The sequence below is a fragment of the Pleurodeles waltl genome, chromosome 1_1 (assembly GCF_031143425.1).
Source record: "Pleurodeles waltl isolate 20211129_DDA chromosome 1_1, aPleWal1.hap1.20221129, whole genome shotgun sequence".
In the NCBI taxonomy this organism is placed as follows: Eukaryota; Metazoa; Chordata; class Amphibia; order Caudata; family Salamandridae; genus Pleurodeles; species Pleurodeles waltl.
Window position 1 is genome coordinate 180,243,879 of NC_090436.1, and position 17,408 is coordinate 180,261,286.

General features: G+C 48.7%; 1 protein-coding gene across 3 annotated transcripts in view; it reads left to right on the plus strand.

Moving 5' to 3' along the window:
- MALT1 (MALT1 paracaspase) overlaps positions 1 to 17,408 on the plus strand; it is a 316,500-nt gene that overhangs the window by 183,791 nt on the left and 115,301 nt on the right. The window lies entirely within an intron of this gene.

Sequence of the window (17,408 nt, forward strand, 5' to 3'; positions counted from 1 at the left end):
GAGAGTGTGCTTCCCCTGCCTTATGCTGATATCCAGGCAAGCCACTTAAAAGTTACTATATGGTTTCTAGATCCCTGCCTCAGTGAATATGACAATCATGCATGTACACTGAGGATCTCCCTGTTTACATGGACTGACACCCTATAGCTTAAATCTGAGATCAAGGGGGCATGCCTATTGCATCCCTATTTCTGCCTTCTCTATCCAGTCTGTGGTAGACTGACCGTGGTGTCAGAAATACATCTATAGTCAGGCTATCCTTGTACCCTTGGTGAGGGGAAATACTAGACACTCTCCTAATCAAGCCTGCAGTCTTCTTTGCCTGTGGTCCTGTTGCTTTTGTCTACCGGGGATGTGTGCTTCAGAGCCAGTAGGCTCCCTAGGGGAGAATAGTGAGGTGAAACATTGTGTTTAACGTGAGCTCAGCTGTTCTGCTTCCTTGTAGAAGCCTGGTGGGCTGGGGGGTAGACACTTGCTCTTATGTGTTTAGTTGCACTTACTCTGCTAGGAGGGAGGATGATCAGTGCCTCCTGGTCTGGAGTTATTTAAAATCCTCTCTGGGGAATAGCCTGGGATGGCACCAAGACCCTGTCACAAAGGACAGTAATTCATGCCATTTAACACATTGTGAGCATGACACACGTGCTTCATGATGATTGGAGGGGCACCCAGGATTCAAAAGCAGCAGACCCTCTGATTGGATGAGCCTAGCAATTAGAGGTGACAAAAGTCTGACCCGACTGGTCAGTTATTAAAGACTGGTCTTCTGCTCTAACAAGTATTTTCGGAAGCCAACTGAGGCCCGTGGTGAAAGGCAAGGGAAGCTTGCTCACCACTTCTGAACTTGAGAGAGTTTTCTCTGTGATGGATGGATTCTGTTGTGAAGGAATTTAGCAACTTGGCGAGGAGCAAGGGTATCGGTCAGCATTCTGAATGCAGAGAACCAGCTGTGGTGTGAGGCTTGTGGAGCATCCACTTAGAACACAGGGAAATTGCAGACAGCTGCTCAAGATAAGGAACTTGCAGCACATAATCAGAGACAGGGGTAGAAGGGGAAGCTTTATCCCAGTCCTTGAAGGTGAGATCACTTTGCCCAAATCCCTCCTGTGTGCTATGGGAACCTGTTGGATACTTCAGTTGCAATCTGAAGCTGGTAAAGTGTGTCCTGTGATACAGGTCCCCACCTTTCTCTTTGTGACATCTGGTGTTACCTGGGTGTACTGGCACTCTGGCCAGCCACTACCCTCCGACAGTTAGATAGTTTGCTACTGGACTAGTGGGACTCCAGTAAACTGTGCCAAGACATCAGGCCTCTGTGATCAGATCCCTGACACCATTAGAGTGGTGTCCTCGCTTAGGATGGGAGGGCACTTCTGTTCATTGGGTGGGGGGTTCTGGGGCTGATCTGAAACATTTGACTTCACATCATATGCTGAAACTACATCATTGCAATAGAAAGATTGGTATCACGGCTCTAGCTATTGAGAACAACCCTGTGCAACATAGTCTGTAATATGCATTGCCAATTGTGTGTCAACATATTAACTATGTTTTCATAGTGCTTAGCATCTAAGCGTTATAATACTGTTTGGGATCACAACTCTGGCCCAGAGGGTTGTAGAGATGTCTGGTTTTCACTGTTTATACTGGTTTTATGTGCAGTATATTTCTCTTATGTGTATTAAAGTACTTTTTCTTTTTAAAAAGTAAAGCACTGACTGGACATTGATCATATTAGCTGGTAGTACGGTGTGCATTGTATTCTGAATGTGTAAACCTACCTCACCTCCTTAAGTAAGCATTGGACTGTTCTGTCTCGCTACCCTGAGAGAGTCAATTGCTGGAGAGGGGAACTTGGTTATCCCGTTTTGGATCCACTAGCACTGAGGCCCCAGGTCACCAGTGGGGAACATTCCAGTTGATGCGATTGGAGGGAAGTAGCCCCTGAGGTGCCCAGGAAACTGGGCCTAACAATCCGTATGTATGTACTGCCAATGTAAAGTCTCACCCCTCTGTTCTCTATGGCGAGACACCTGTGAATGATTCAGTCCAGGGCCATTTAGATGATTGGACGTCTTATGGTGATTTCTTGTAATCGTTTACCAAAAACCAAATTGTATAAACCTTGATTCCTCCCATTGGTGAGGAAGAATAAATGGGTGGTTTGTGAATCACATACAGGACAGGCAATTCTCAGGGTAAAGGTAATATACTAATTTGGGATGATAAAAATGCTGTATGCAGGGCTTTTGTCATTCCTCTTGATCATTTAAAATTTCAATTTTTCCACAAAAATATTTTGGATGCTGGCAATAGTGTTATAGGAATTCACTGACAGTTCACAGTCTGGCCTCACAATATCCAGGTTAAATTCCATATTTAAGTTGTAGATTCAAGCCAAAAATGAAATACTTATATCAGAAGCAATAGCCTAGCCTGCTACTGAATTTAGCACAAGCATCAGACTTCATTTTGGGGAAAAGTTCTTGAGTCCCTTTAAAGAGCCTAGTCTTGTTTATAAATGTGGGAAGCACTTGAATGCTGTAGACTAAATGAGCCCTCTTGTTACATGTTCATTATAGCTATTGCAAACTGCAATGAGATTTTCCACCTACTCGCCAAGGAATGCCTTTGCTCAGGTTAGATCTAGCTCCATCTAGATAATTGTAGGGAATTACTGATGATAATTGTCGGGAATTGGCCGAAAAACATATATTTTACGCTTACTTCAGACTCTTTATAAAAGCTTACGGTCGCATAATTGTTGATAGCCTTTCCATTAACAGAGTTGTTTTCAATGATGAGTCATGTGGGCCTGATGTGCAGGGCCATTATGCGGTTCCAAACTCTGCGATTCTCAAAATCACAGACTTTGCAACAGCGAAATAGCTTTTTCTATCTACTATACTCATTTTGTTATTTGGTGGAGCAGAACAAATTTAGGCATTCATTATGACATTGGCGGTAAGTCCCGCTTACGGCCATGCTGACATCAACATACCGTGGCGCGGCAGATTGCCTCTACCCATATTATGACACACACACATAGCAATCCGTCCCTATACTGACACACACACAAGTCAGCCAGCCCAAATGTCAGTGATAAACTGGCAGTAGCAAAACACTGTTAAGCCAACAGAACTACGCCCACAGAATTATGACCCACGAATCACCACAGCGGACATTCAACCGTGGTAAACCATTGGCGGTACATAGCGCAGCTCTCAAAATACACACACACATACAAAACAACATTACATTGGACAATTCAATCTACACACACTGGACACACATACACACACCACACCCACCCACCCACACCACTATAAAACACAAACCCACACTACCCACAACCCTTTATGACTAAAATAAAATGACAACTGAGAGAGAGAGAGAGAGAAACACCAAGAGCACCCACAGAACCTGAGCTACATAACACCATCACCCATACACCATCCATGCACCTTACAGACACACCCTCACACATCACCCCACACACCCTCACACACACCACTCACACTACACCAATGGCACCACAAAGACACCCCCAGGTTCTCAGAGGAGGAGCTAAGGGTCATGGTGAAGGAAATCATCTGGGTAGAGCCACAGCTATCCTTCTTGTCCGCCCATGTGCCCTTGTCCTGGGATTCCTCACTGAGGGGTCAGTAGCCATGAGAAGATAGGGTAACCAGAGTCACCTGCAAATATTGAGGGATACCTGTTAGACACACACTAACCCTTATGGCCAATACCATACACCAATATACACTGGGTGGGAACCAGGGCGTACCTATTAGCCACACCCAGTGCCTCTGGAGTTGAATCATCACATATGGGATGCTGCTATTCCTCAGGATGAAGGCATCATGCACAGACCCAGGATACTTTGCATTGACATGGTAGATGTACTGATCCGCCAGGCACACTATCTGCACATTCATGGAGTGAAAGCTATTTCAATTTCTGAACACCTGTTCATTTCTCTGGGGCGTGGGGTGACAAATGCAATATGTGTACCATCAGTAGCCCCAATTATGTTGGGGAAATGTCCCATTGCATAAAAGTCAGCTTTCACTCTGTCCAAATCCTCCACCTGGGGGAAAACGATGTAGCTGCACATGTGTTTCATCAGAGCAGACAACACTCTGGTCAGCACTATTGAGAACATTGGCTGTGACATTCCTGCTGCAAAGTCCACTGTCACTTGGAAGGAGCCAGTTGCCAAGAAATGGAGCACAGATAGGACTTGCAAGAGCGGGGTGATCCCGGTGGCCTGACGGATAGCAGATATCAGGTCAGGCTCCAATTGGGCACACAGCTCTGTGTTTGTGACCCTGTCAAGTCTATAGGTGAGGATAATGTGCCTATCCTCCATTGTTGCCAAGTCCACCAGGGATCTGTACACGGGGGTATGTCTTCATCTCCTATTCATCCACAGCAGTTGTAATCTAGGGGGCAAAACGGGGAGCAGCTGGTCAGTATTCCACATTTACAAACACTATACTGCATTGCATTTTGTGACTGTAACAGTATATTGTTGAATAGGCCCAAATGGTGCGTATGTGTACTGTGACGCAGTTAGGTGCCATGACCTGCCCCCCCCCCCCGAAATGGCGTCCACCTGTCCTGTGTGAATGGACATGTGGAAATGAGGTAATGCCGCTGACGTTGTGCGCCGTTGCGGGAGGCGGTCGAGTACCACTGTGCAACTCCTCATTGGTTGTCATTGTGTCCTATGGGTTACAGTGGCCAATGGTGATGTACGCCGGCGGTGACGGTACGCACCACAGCGGATGTGACCGTCATTTGCTATCTGTTCACTCACTTGCTACCTGACCTTCAACAGGAGAGGACCTACACTGCAAGTGCTACTGTGACCTGTGTCTGGAACTGACTATGGCTCGAGTCACTGGGGAAAGGGACCCTCCCTTCACCGCTGCGAAGTTGGAGAGACTGGTGGATGGGGTCCTACCCCAGTACCGAATGCTGTATGGGCCTCCAGACCAACAGGTGAGTACACTGTCAGCACAATGCATGGGGCATGAATGCATAGGCTATGCGTGAGGGCCTCGTGTAGGGGGAGGTTGGTGGAAGAACCCTGGGCAGTGTGCTGCATGTATTGGGGGCGATGTCTGTGCGTAAGGGGATGTGAGGGCTATGGTGGGACATGAGTGTAATAGTCCGGACGGTCTGACTGATACCTTTTTTCTATGTGTATTTTTCTGCAGGTCAGCACCCATTAGAAAAAGGGTAGATGGAGTGCCATCCCCAAGGACGTGCGTACCCTGGGGGTCTATGGCAGGCGGAGCACCCACTGTTGCAAACGGTGGGAGGACCTGAGACACCGGGCAAGGAAGACGGCAGAGGCCCAGCTTGGGATGGCCTCCCAACGAGGAAGGGGTGCTCGTCGAACCCTGACCCCCCTAATGGCCTGCATACTGGCGGTGGCCTATCCGGAGCTGGATGGGCCCTTGAGGGCATCACAGCAGCCACAAGAGGGTGACTACAGTTCCCCAGTCTACTACTTGGGCATGGTGGGGTGGTCTCCGGGTGGGGGATGTGGGCCTGTGGGTGCCCCTAGGCCAGGCCGGACATTGCAGGGTAGGTCCCATGTTGGGAAGGGTCTGATGTATTGCACCACCTACCAAGCTAGCAGGCATCCACTCATGGGCAGGGGTCTGTGGTTATCAGGTATACTGCAATTGGTGTTAGGTATCCCTGTACAGTGGGACGGAGGCGAGGGGAGCACCACGACGGTGACAGGAGGGGACAGTTCGGACAGAGATACCTCCTCCGATGAAAGCTCCCTGGTGGTGGTGGGCACCTCTGTGGCCACCCCAACTGCAGGTACAGCTGCCTCCCCTGTACCAACACCGCCCCCCCCCCCGGGAGCCCCTCATCGAGTTTCCTGTGCCTGCTCACCCAGGAGGGTGGGCATCTCCTTCGCCCCAGGCACCTCAGGCCCTACCTCAGCCCTGCTGCCCTGAGTGAAGAGGATATTGACCTCCTGTGAGCCATCTCTGTTGGGCAGTCAACCATTGTGAATGCCGTCCAGGAGCTGGCAGCCCATTTACAACAAACAAATGCATTCCTGGAGGGCATTCACTCTGGCATGGCAGCCCAACAGAGATCAATCCAGGCTCTGTCCTCCTCTCTGATGGCAGCCATTGTCCCTGTTGCTAGCCTCCCCCCCCCCCCCAACTTCCTCTACCCAGTCCCATTCCCCTCGACACCATCCTATCCCAAGCACACAGGCAGACCAGCATGCACACAAGACAACACACAGGAGTGGCTCAGGCAAACACAAGCACCATACATCATCCCACAGGCACTTACACAAACACCATCCAGATGCAGACATACCAACATCCACTGCCTCCACTGTGTCCCCCTCCTCATCATCGTCCACCTTCCTCCCAGTAGCGCCTCCACTCACAGCTGCATGCACAACATCCTCATCCACTACTTCCATCACTCCTATCACTACACACCCCTCACTGGCAGTCACCACCCCCACATCCATGCACACGTCCCCTGTGTCCTCTCCCACTGTGTCTGTGCCCCTCCTCCCAAAGTACACAAACCCAAGCACTCAGACACCCAACAGCCATCCACCTCACAACAGCATCCAACCCATGCACCTGCACCCAAACTCAGCAGACACCTCCTACAACCACTCCCTCTTCCTCCACTCCCAAACCTTCACCCTCGTCCCACCCCAATGTCCCTAAGAAGCTTTTCTTCTCCACCGTTGACCTCTTCCCTACGACTCCCCTCCCTGTCCTTCACGTCTGGCCAGGGTGGTCAGAACCTAGGCGACACCCAGTCCACGGCCACAGTAGTGTCGACAGCTACGGCAGGTGGGAGAGGCTCCAGGGAACCAGGCAGCAGCACTGAAAGTGTGCCTGCACCTGGTGCGTCGAGGAAGGGCAAGGAGGCACCAACAGCTGCCAAAGGGAAGGGCAAGGAGGCACCACCAGCTGCCAAAGGGAAGGGCAAGGGGCTTGCACCAGCATACAGGAAGGACAGGAGGCCTGGTGCTGGAACTTATACTGAGCCCCCACCACCAACCATGGCAGTTCAGCCGTCCGAGGCTGCAGGGGAAGGGCTGGAGCCTCCCCCCACAACTGCCAGCACTGCCACCAGCACCACCACCACTGGCAGCAGCAGCCCCTTCCCCCCCCCCCAGTGGGCAGCCATCCGAGGCTGCAGAGGAGGTGCTGGAGGGTCCCCCCACCACTGCCAGCACCGCCACAGGCAGCAGCAGCCCCAGTGAGCAGCCATCCGAGGCTGCAGGGGATGGGCTGGAGCCTCCCCCCACCTCTGCCATCCCCTACACCAGCCCCGCCACTGCCACCACTGAGCAGCCGTTCACTGCCGGCGGGCAGTGTGTAGTCCTGCCTCCATGGGCTGTAGTGCGTCCTGGACCCTGCAAATCCTGTGGGTGTGACACCCAGGTGAGAGACTGTGAGCTTGCACTCCCCAAGTGCTGCATCACAGTGCACAAGGCCCCCTCCAGAGCCAGTGGAAGAAGCCATCCACTCACCCCATCCTTGCCAGGATGAAGCACACTGGGCACAAGGCCCTGTCCAGAACCAGTGGAAGAAGCAATCCACTCACCCCATCCTTGCCAGGATGAAGCACATTGGGCACAAGGCCCCCTCCAGAACAAGTGAAGAAGCCATCCACTCACCCCATTCTTGTCAGGATGAAGCACACTGGGGACAAGGCCCCCTCCAGAACCAGTGGAGAAGCCATCCACTAGAGAGACAGTGGCCTTGCACTCTCCAGGACCAAGCAGTGGGCAAACCACCCACTAGAGAGACTGTGGCTTTGCACTCCCCAGGACCAAGCAGTGGGCAAACCACCCACTTTGAGAGTCTGTGGCTTTGCTCTCCCCAAAACATCGCACAGGGCATGTGGCCCCCTCCAGGACCAGTGGCGTTGTACCATCTTCCGGCTGAGGTGCCCCCCCATTCCCCGTCCATCCCCCTGAGGTGCCTGTGTATTTTCTACCTGATGCCCCTTCAGTGTTCTCTCCATGTTGTTGCAGGAGTAAGGTGGGGCCTTGGCCTATGTGATGTGGCCCTGTAGCCCACTGACATTGAGGACTGGGCAGTGTCCCTCCATTTGTAAATATGTATATACACTTGGTATTTGAAGCACATATTTATACTATTTTGTCTTATTACACTCACTTTAATCAATTCCTTTTGTCCTTGCATTATTCCTGAGGGGTATGGGGTGAATATGTACTGTTAGTGCATCTGGTTGTGTGTATGGTGTTGGGGTGTTGCATGTTGCGTGTGTGTCACTCCTCCCCCCCTTGTGTGCTAGGCGGCAGTACTCACCGTGGTCGTCTTTGCCTGCGTTGATGTCCGTAATGCAGAAAAAGGTATACAAGCATGAGGAAGATGTGCAACTCTGGCTCCATGGCGTTGTGGTTGTTCCCTGATTCACCAGAGGTGAGTCCTTTGACTTCTGTGTTTTGTTTCCTCCGTGCTTTTGATGTCGCTGGTACCGCCCCGGAAAAGGTGGCGGATAGGCCTGTCTTAATACCGTGGGTGGAACATTGACTTCCGCCTGGCTGTTTTTGGTTTCCGCCGTGGTGGTCTGTGTGTTAAAGTGGCTGACTGTGTGTGCGGTTTCCGCCCTGGTCATAATTCAATTTTTCTCGCCGCCGGCCTGTTGGCGGTATTACTGCTGCTTTGTCACTGACCACCAGGGTTGTAATGAGGGCCTTAACGTTTTATAATGTAATTTTATCTTATTTGCCTTTTCTTGATTGAAACACGTTCTCATGTTTAATGAACGGTCTACACCAGCTTAAACCTTTTGTCTGTAGCAATTTTAAGCCAAGTGTGGATTGACAGCAGTTCATTGAATCACAATATTGATGGAATCACTGAGCCGACTCCTCTACACTCACCTCCTAGACATGTTCTCAGTTCTGGGAGAAGCCTGGTAATCCAGTGCCTGCTCTTTTGGCAAATGCATATGGTGTGCTGGCATATATTATATCCCAAAATCGGAAGTCAGCCTTCAAACCAGGTGTGGGAAAGTCCTCCTTTTTGCCCTGGTCACCCCCACACTTTTTGGACAGGTACTGGTGGTTACTGACTCTTGGCTGTGCCCTGGGTACTGCTTACCAGTCCCAGGGCCAGTGCTCTGTGTAAAGTGGATATGCAAATTAGGCTAATTATAATTGGCTAAATTAACCTACTTATAAGTCCCTAGTATATGGTAGGGCATGTAGGTTTAGGGACCACAGCATAGGTAGTGCACCCATAGGTGCACTGCTGAGGTGCCCAGTGTCATTTTAAAGGCAAGCCTGCCTTGCTGGCTGCTTTTAAATTAAAGTTATATGCAAATTCAACTTTGGAATTAAAAGTAGTTCCAAAGTCTTAAACTACCTTATTTTTACATATGTCACCCCCAAAGGTGTGCCCTATGTGCCCCTGGGGCTGGGTGCCATGTAACTATAAGCAGGGACCTTATAAAAGTAGTTTTATAAGCCCTGGTGAGGCAAAAACAGCCAAATGTGTTTTTCCCTCATTGTAGTGAATGGCCTTGATAGGCTAGAATGGGGAGACTTTATTTAATTTTTAAAGTCCCCTTAAATGACAGATACAAAGAGTTTGGTATCAAATTAATTGTTATAATAAATCCCACAACTTCCAGTTTACCTGAAAAGTTGCCAATTTCAGCCCTGCATTGTTTTTGCTGCTGTGCCCTGATTGGCCAGCCTCTGGCAGCCTGGCCAGGCTGCATTGATGAGGTGTGAAGTGGCCTGGCTTCACACAAAGAGATGTGCCTGTGAGAGGGAATTTCCCCTCAGCAGATGGTGAGGCAGGAAGGGGGAGGGCTGCCAAAATGGTCTTCAAAGGCAGAGAAGCACATTTGGAGCAACCCAGCAACACCCCCACATCCTGCAGCCCCAGACAACTGGGAGCCCCCTTGATTAGATTAGGAGAGGGCAGGAGAGGGGTGTGTTTGATTTTTAGCCACACCAGTGGGTGGGCTCAGCCAGATGTAACCTCCAAAAATCATTTTCGGCCATGATGGATTTTTGAAGAATGTTGCCTCCTGGGATTGATTTTTGCCACACTTCCCATGAAGTGGTCATCACAGGGGGAAGGACCCTGCACCTGATTGGAGAATCAGGACCCCCCTGTTTCTCACCCAGGAGCAAGGATAAAACTGGCAGACCTGCACCCACACCTCAGATCCCCATAAGATTCCAACAAGGAAGAACCAAAGGAGAAGGAGGACTGCCCTGCTGGACCCCTGGCCTGCACCTGTAACGTGCACTCAGAAGGACTGCACCAGGTGCACACTTGGGCTTCACCACAAGAAGGACTTTCCCTGGCTTCAACCGGTTCAAGGAAGGACTCCCTGTTTGCTACAGGTGAAAAATTGCTAACCACAGCCCCCTGCACCAACTCCTAAAGAAATCAACCAGCTGACCACTGCCCAGTGGCCAAAAAGAAGTTTGCGCCAGGCACATTCTGGGAGTTGTAGTCCACACCCCCAAGGATCATCTCAGAGCTTCTGGACCCTTGGGGTGAGCTGTGGACCCCAAAAGAACCTTAAAAGAACATCTGGGAGAAGACCCAGAAGTTGGATAAGTTTGGAGCACTTTTGAAAAAAAGCTCCATAGAGGGACCGACCCGCCGCTGCAACTGTAGCCGGCTTGCCTCAACTGTGACCCGGCCTGATTTTCGGGTTCGTCCCGGTGAAGAAAATCTCCAGAAAAGAGACTAAGGCCCTCATTACAACCCTGGCGGTCTTTGACCGCCAGGGCTGTTTTGTTGGAAGCACCGCCAACAGGCTGGCTGTGCTTCCCTGAGAATTACGACCACGGCGGAAGCGCCACGGTCGCACCGCCGGGACCGGCAGTTTCCCGCCACTTCTGTCCCGGCGGTTTAAATCCACCAGGGCAGCGCTGCCCACGGGATTACGAGTCCCCCTCCCGCCAGCCTTTAAAGAAAAGGCTGGCGGAAAGGGGAGTCGCGGGGCCCCTGGGGTCCACTGCACTGCCCATGCAACTGGCTTGGGCAGTGCAGGGGTCCCCTGCAGCTTTTCACTGTCTGCATAACAGGCAGGGAAAAGTGCGACGGGTGCAACTGCACCGGTCGCACAGCCGCAACACCGCCGGCTCCCGTGTTGCGGCCGAGATACCCGCCGGCGCAGCGGGGATCTCCAAATAGACCCAGCGGGAGTGCGTCCGCATTGGCGGCCGCCCGGCGGTTTCAACTTGCCAAGGTTGAAATCAGGGCCTAAGTCTGAAGGTAGAAAGTTGACCAGGTCCTCCCAGCCAGCGTATCCGAGGAGGCCTCCAGGGACGTCGGATCAAGATCCAGGTTTGCCCCGGTCGAAGGATTTTCACCTCGAAAAAATGACTAAGTCCGAAGGTAAACATCTCCACCGAGGGCTCCCGCGATGCGTATCCGGAGAAGAGTTCCAGGAGGTCGGATTGGACTGGCAGGTTCATCCCGCTGAAGAAAATCTTCAGAAAAGAGACTAAGTCCGAAGGTAAATTTTTGACCGAGGCCTCCCGTGAGCTGTAGCCGAGCCGGGCTCCATCGCGGTGGGCCTTAAACTTTGACTTTGCCCCGGTCGAGGTGCAACCAGATGACCCGATTGGCGCTTTTTGTTTCTAGGTGCTAAAAAACTATAATTCTTTAAAATTTAATATCTCCGGTTCCCCTTATCCGAATATATTTGTTTTTGTGTCATTTTAAATATAAAAATATAATCTATTTTTATAAATTGGTTTGGGATTTTTAAACTGTTTCCTGTGTTTTATTTAATTACTGGTTTGTGATATTTCAATGCTTTACACTCTGTCTCCTAAGTTAAGCCTTGTCGCTCGTTGCCAAGCTACCAAGGGTTGAGCTGGGTTTAATTTACTGAGACCTAACTGGACCTAAGTGGAGTTTGGTGGCCTATTGCTAAGTGCAGGTACTTACCTGCCCTTACCAATAACCCATTTTCCAACACCAGGGATTACACATGACCCACCTGCTGAAAGCGGTCTGTGAGAGCACTCTTGAGCAGGAAATGCAACTCTTGTCACACAAAATTTAGTTTGGCAAAGGGCGTAGGCTTTAACCTTTACCAAGAATGGTAAATGTTATTACTCCCAATTTATTTTCCAATAAAACATCTTTGTCTTTCACCGTTTCATAGTGCATTTTAATAAATCACGATGTTTAAAAGTCTGACCCCCAAAGCATTTCCCGGAACTGTTCTTCAAGGCATCAAATCCTTTACAACCAGCCCTACTGGCATTATCCTTGTAGCCCTGAGAAGCACCAGTGAATCTTGTGGTAAACGGTTCAAAGCTCCAAATGTTTCTGCCAAGCAGACTTGAAATTCTTCTGGTTAAATGTAGGGCCTGTAAAGTACTCACCACGGTATCAGTCAAGGAGGGACATTCCCATGTGTGCAATTCTTTATCACCCTACTAGTCAGGTGTATCCCAGAGGCTGTAAAAGATCTTCATCTGATGTACCACCAGCGATGTACGGCACGGAGATCTGTCTACTTAAGCACAGCTGTACATCAGTGATGATTTTATCCAGCTAAGTATGTGTGGCAACACATACTAAAGAAGTATTTGCTTGCACATTGTTAGAAATTGGGTCTTTGGTTTGCACTCAGGTTACCCCCTGTCCAAGCAAGACCCTCACTCTAGTCAGGGCGAAGGAGAAACGCAAAGGTCAACCCCCACACACTCCCTTGGTAGCTTGCCAGAAGCAGCTTGGTAGCTGAGCTTCTTAACTCAGAAGCAATGTTTAAAGTAGTTGTACCAACACACACAGTAATACAGTGAAAACACTACAAAATGGGCGAGTGTGCGTTGGAAAAGTCAACGATGTGTCGATTCCTTACTCGTAAGTGAGGCCGTGCGTCGTTTCTTCTCCAGTCGGGTCAGCGATACGCGTTTTTCTCCGGTCAGATCGGAGGTGCATCATTTTTCTTGCTCGCAAGAGAGCGATGTGTCAATTTCCGGATGGGGCACCTCGGATCCGCGCAGGGTCAAGATGACTTTGATGCCCAGGGACGATGCATTAGAGAAATCCGGTCGCACGGTGTTAGAAAACCATACTGCGTGGGGTTTGCGCCATTATCAGCAGCCGCAAGCGGGTGTTGAGCACAGTTTCTCCAGCCTGATGCGTCGATCTCCCTGACGCGATGCAGGTGGAGCATCGATTTCAGCTGTGAAGCCGGCAGGGTGTCGTTTATCAGCCGTGTTGCAAATGGTGCATCGAAAATTTCCCCGCACGGCAGCCTGTGCGTGAATTTCTGCCCTTTCCGACCAACTTCACCTTTCAAGGCCCCAGGGATTAGATGGGGCACCACTTGGCAGGGCAGGAGTCTCAGCAGGGATGGTCCTGAGTCTTCAAAACAGGAGGCAAGCTCAGTCTAAGCCCTTGGAGATTCTTCTGAAGCAGGAATGCACAACAAAGTCCAGTCTTTGCCCCCTTTCACATGCATAAGCAGCAACTGCAGGATAGACCAACAAAGCACAGTCACAGGCTAAATCACCACTTGCTCTTCAGCTGTTCTCCTTGGCAGAGGTTCCGCTTGAATCCAGAAGTGATCTAATTTTCAGGGGGTTTGGGTCCACTACTTATAACCCTTTCTGCCTTTGAAGTTGCCCAACTTCAAAGAAAAGTCTCTGTTGTTCACAAGATCCTGCCTTGCCCAGGTCAGGCCCCAGACGCACACCAGGAGTTTGGAGACTTCATTGTGTGAGGGCAGGCACAGCCCATTCAGGTGTAAGTGACCACTCCTCCCTCCTCTCTAGCACTTATAGTTCATCAGGATATGCAGGATACACCCCAGTTCCCTTAGTGTCATTGTCTAGAGGAGATGCACGAACAGCCCAACTGTCAAACTGACACAGACAGGGAATCTACAAACTTTCTAAAAGTGGCATTTTCAAGCTAACAATCTAAAAACCAACTTCACTAAAAGATGCATTTTTAAATTATGAGTTCAGAGACACAAAACTCCATATTTCGATCTGCTCTCGAAGGGAATTTGCACTTTAATAATCTTTAAAGGCAGCCCCAATGTTAACCTAGGAGAGAGATAGGCCTTGCACAGTGAAAACCGAATTTGGCGGTATTTCACTGTTAGGAAATGTAAAGCACATCAGTACATGTCCCACCTTTAACATACACTGCACTCAGACCATGGGGCTACCTTACATGTATAAAAAGGGAAGGTTTAGGCCTGGCAAGTGGGTACACTGGCCAAGTCAAATTGGCAGCGCAAGCCTGCACACAGACACTGCAGTGGCAGGTCGGAGACATAGAAAATAAGAAGAGTCCAGCCAGTTGACTTCCTTAGAATGCCATTTTTATAAGATAAGTGTGAGAACTCTAGACCGGAGGGCCTGGACTCTATGCCTCCCAATAGTAATAGTGCTAAATTGATTATAGGTGAGTTCCCACTTCAAAAGTTTCAAATAGTAAGCACAGTGCTTGAATAGTCGTTTAATGCATCAGAATAAAGAATTCAGTTCCATAAATATATGATCCAATTGATTAATGACAGTCTTGAAGTTGAAGTTACGTTCCAAAAAATCAACAAAGTAGTAATCCAATCAACTAATAAAGCGATCAAACCAAGGTTGAGAAAGTGATCGAGTAGCAGTTTTTGATGGAGGAACAGCCAACACGTGTTTCGCCCCTTTAGCGGGTAGGCGGGGGCTTTCTCAAGGCCTGTTCAGAACCAAAATGCGAACTTCTGACATCAATTGTCATAAACTTGAAAAAGTCAATTTTAGTTTGTGTTATGTTCCAAAAATTTGTAGGACAGTAGGACAGACCTTTATTGAGAATGTGTAATTCAGGTGGAGAAAGAGAATGATCTGAGAGATTAACTACTAATTGGTCATTGTGTTTGGAGGTCAAAGATTCTTGCTGCGTGCCCTTGTTTGTATACCGGAGGTGCCCGGCATAGTTGTTGTAGTATCTGGTGGTTTTGACCGGGATTCTTGTAAGGATCCTAGGCGAAATCGCCTTGCTTCCTCTAAAAAATTAACCCTAGGTCTGGTAGGAGGATCCCTATCTGAGTCATCAGATGTTTCAACTTCTGAGGAAGGAATGGTGTCTGGACAGCTGATAATGTCTAGCTGGGAATTGGAATCCTGAACATGATCATATTTCTTACTAAACGTGTACACTCTCCCCTGCTGGTAATCACGGAGATCACGTCTGAATTTACGATTTTTCCTCTGAATAATGTCTGCCTCATAGTTATCAATGATATTATTGAGAATGGCGTAGTTCTTTGTTGAAATGTCACCCCACTTGGCCTCATCTATTCGTTGAGTAAGCTGATCTACTTCTTGTTTATGACGCTCATACTGTTCCTGGGAGATGTCAATGAGTTGTTGGATCATGTTCATCGAAGCCATTTTAAGATTAGCTTCCCACTTCTGAAGACTCTCTTGGGAGGTGGTATCAGTGGGTGGAAAGATCAATATGCGTAACCCCTGGGGGATACGGTCGTTATCCAAATATTTTTTAGGTGAAGCCACCTCCCACCATTTAGCAGTTTCCTTTTTAAGTGATTTTTCCAAAGCCAAGAAAGTGCTTTTTGCAGAAGTCAAATTTGTATTGCCCGGGTTAGGGGTGCCAGTATCAGATGTATTAAAGACTTGATCCAGTTTGGCATTGCGTTGTTCTCTTCTATTAAGTGTAAACGACATCATGAAGTAGGGCTTAAGCAGGAAGTCTGTACGTATGCAACTAGTTGCTACAGAGAAAATAAGAAGAGTCCAGCCAGTTGACTTCCTTAGAAGCTTACTCAACGAATAGATGAGGCCAATTGGGGTGACATTTCAACAAAGAACTACGCCATTCTCAATAATATAATTGATAACTATGAGGCAGACATTATTCAGAGGAAAAATCATAAATTCAGACGTGATCTCCGTGATTACCAGCAGGGGAGAGTGTACACGTTTAGTAAGAAATATGATCATGTTCAGGATTCCAATTCCCAGCTAGACATTATCAGCTGTCCAGACACCATTCCTTCCTCAGAAGTTGAAACATCTGATAACTCAGATAGGGATCCTCCTACCAGACCTAGGGTTAATTTTTTAGAGGAAGCAAGGCGATTTCGCCTAGGATCGTTATAAGAATCCCGGTCAAAACCACCAGATACTACAACAACTATGCCGGGCACCTCCGGTATACAAACAAGGGCACGCAGCAAGAATCTTCGACCTCCAAACACAATGACCAATTAGTAGTTAATCTCTCAGATCATTCTCTTTCTCCACCTGAATTACACATTCTCAATAAAGGTCTGTCCTACTGTCCTACAAATTTTTGGAACATAACACAAACTAAAATTGACTTTTTCAAGTTTATGACAATTGATGTCAGAAGTTCGCATTTTGGTTCTGAACCGGCCTTGAGAAAGCCCCCGCCTACCCGCTAAAGGGGCGAAACACGTGTTGGCTGTTCCTCCATCAAAAACTGCTACTCGATCACTTTCTCAACCTTGGTTTGATCGCTTTATTAGTTGATTGGATTACTACTTTGTTGATTTTTTGGAACGTAACTTCAACTTCAAGACTGTCATTAATCAATTGGATCATATATTTATGGAACTGAATTCTTTATTCTGATGCATTAACCGACTATTCAAGCACTGTGCTTACTATTTGAAATTTTTGAAGTGGGAACTCACCTATAATCAATTTAGCAGGTCGAAGACATGTTTACAGGGCTACAAATGTGGGTGGGACAACCAGTGCTTCAGGCCCACTAGTAGCATTTGATTTACAGGCCCTAAGCACCTCTAGCGCACTTTACTAGGGACCTACTAGTAAATCAAATGTGCCAACCATGCAAAAGCTAATGACACATACATTTTACACAGGAGCACCTGCACTTTAGCACTGGTTAGCAGTGGTAAAGTGCCCAGAGTATCAAAAACAGAGTCCAGCACACAACAACCTGGGAAGCAGAGGCAAAACTTTAGGGGAGACCACGCCAAGGATGCCATGTCTAACATACATCATTCGCCAATTGCTTTGTTGGATTAACTGCAACTCAGTTAAGGCAAGAGGACACAGTAGGACTGGAGTAGGTCTCCCCTGAAAAGTGGCTGGTGCATTTAAAGATAGGTGTGGACTGTCACACCAGTCGGCCATGTGGTTCAGGCCAACTCAGCCTTGAGCTGGGCTAGAAGGTCCCCACAATCATGAATGCTTGGTTTAATTACTGAGTTCTCACTCGCTCTTGCTGATTAGGTGCATCAGTGCAACCACAAGCAGCCTGGCAGCTCTAAAGTCCCAGTGGCATGTATGTCTTTGCAACATGCATTCCATTCAACCGCGTTTTGTTAATACCTTTCTTCTCTTCTGCTTCATT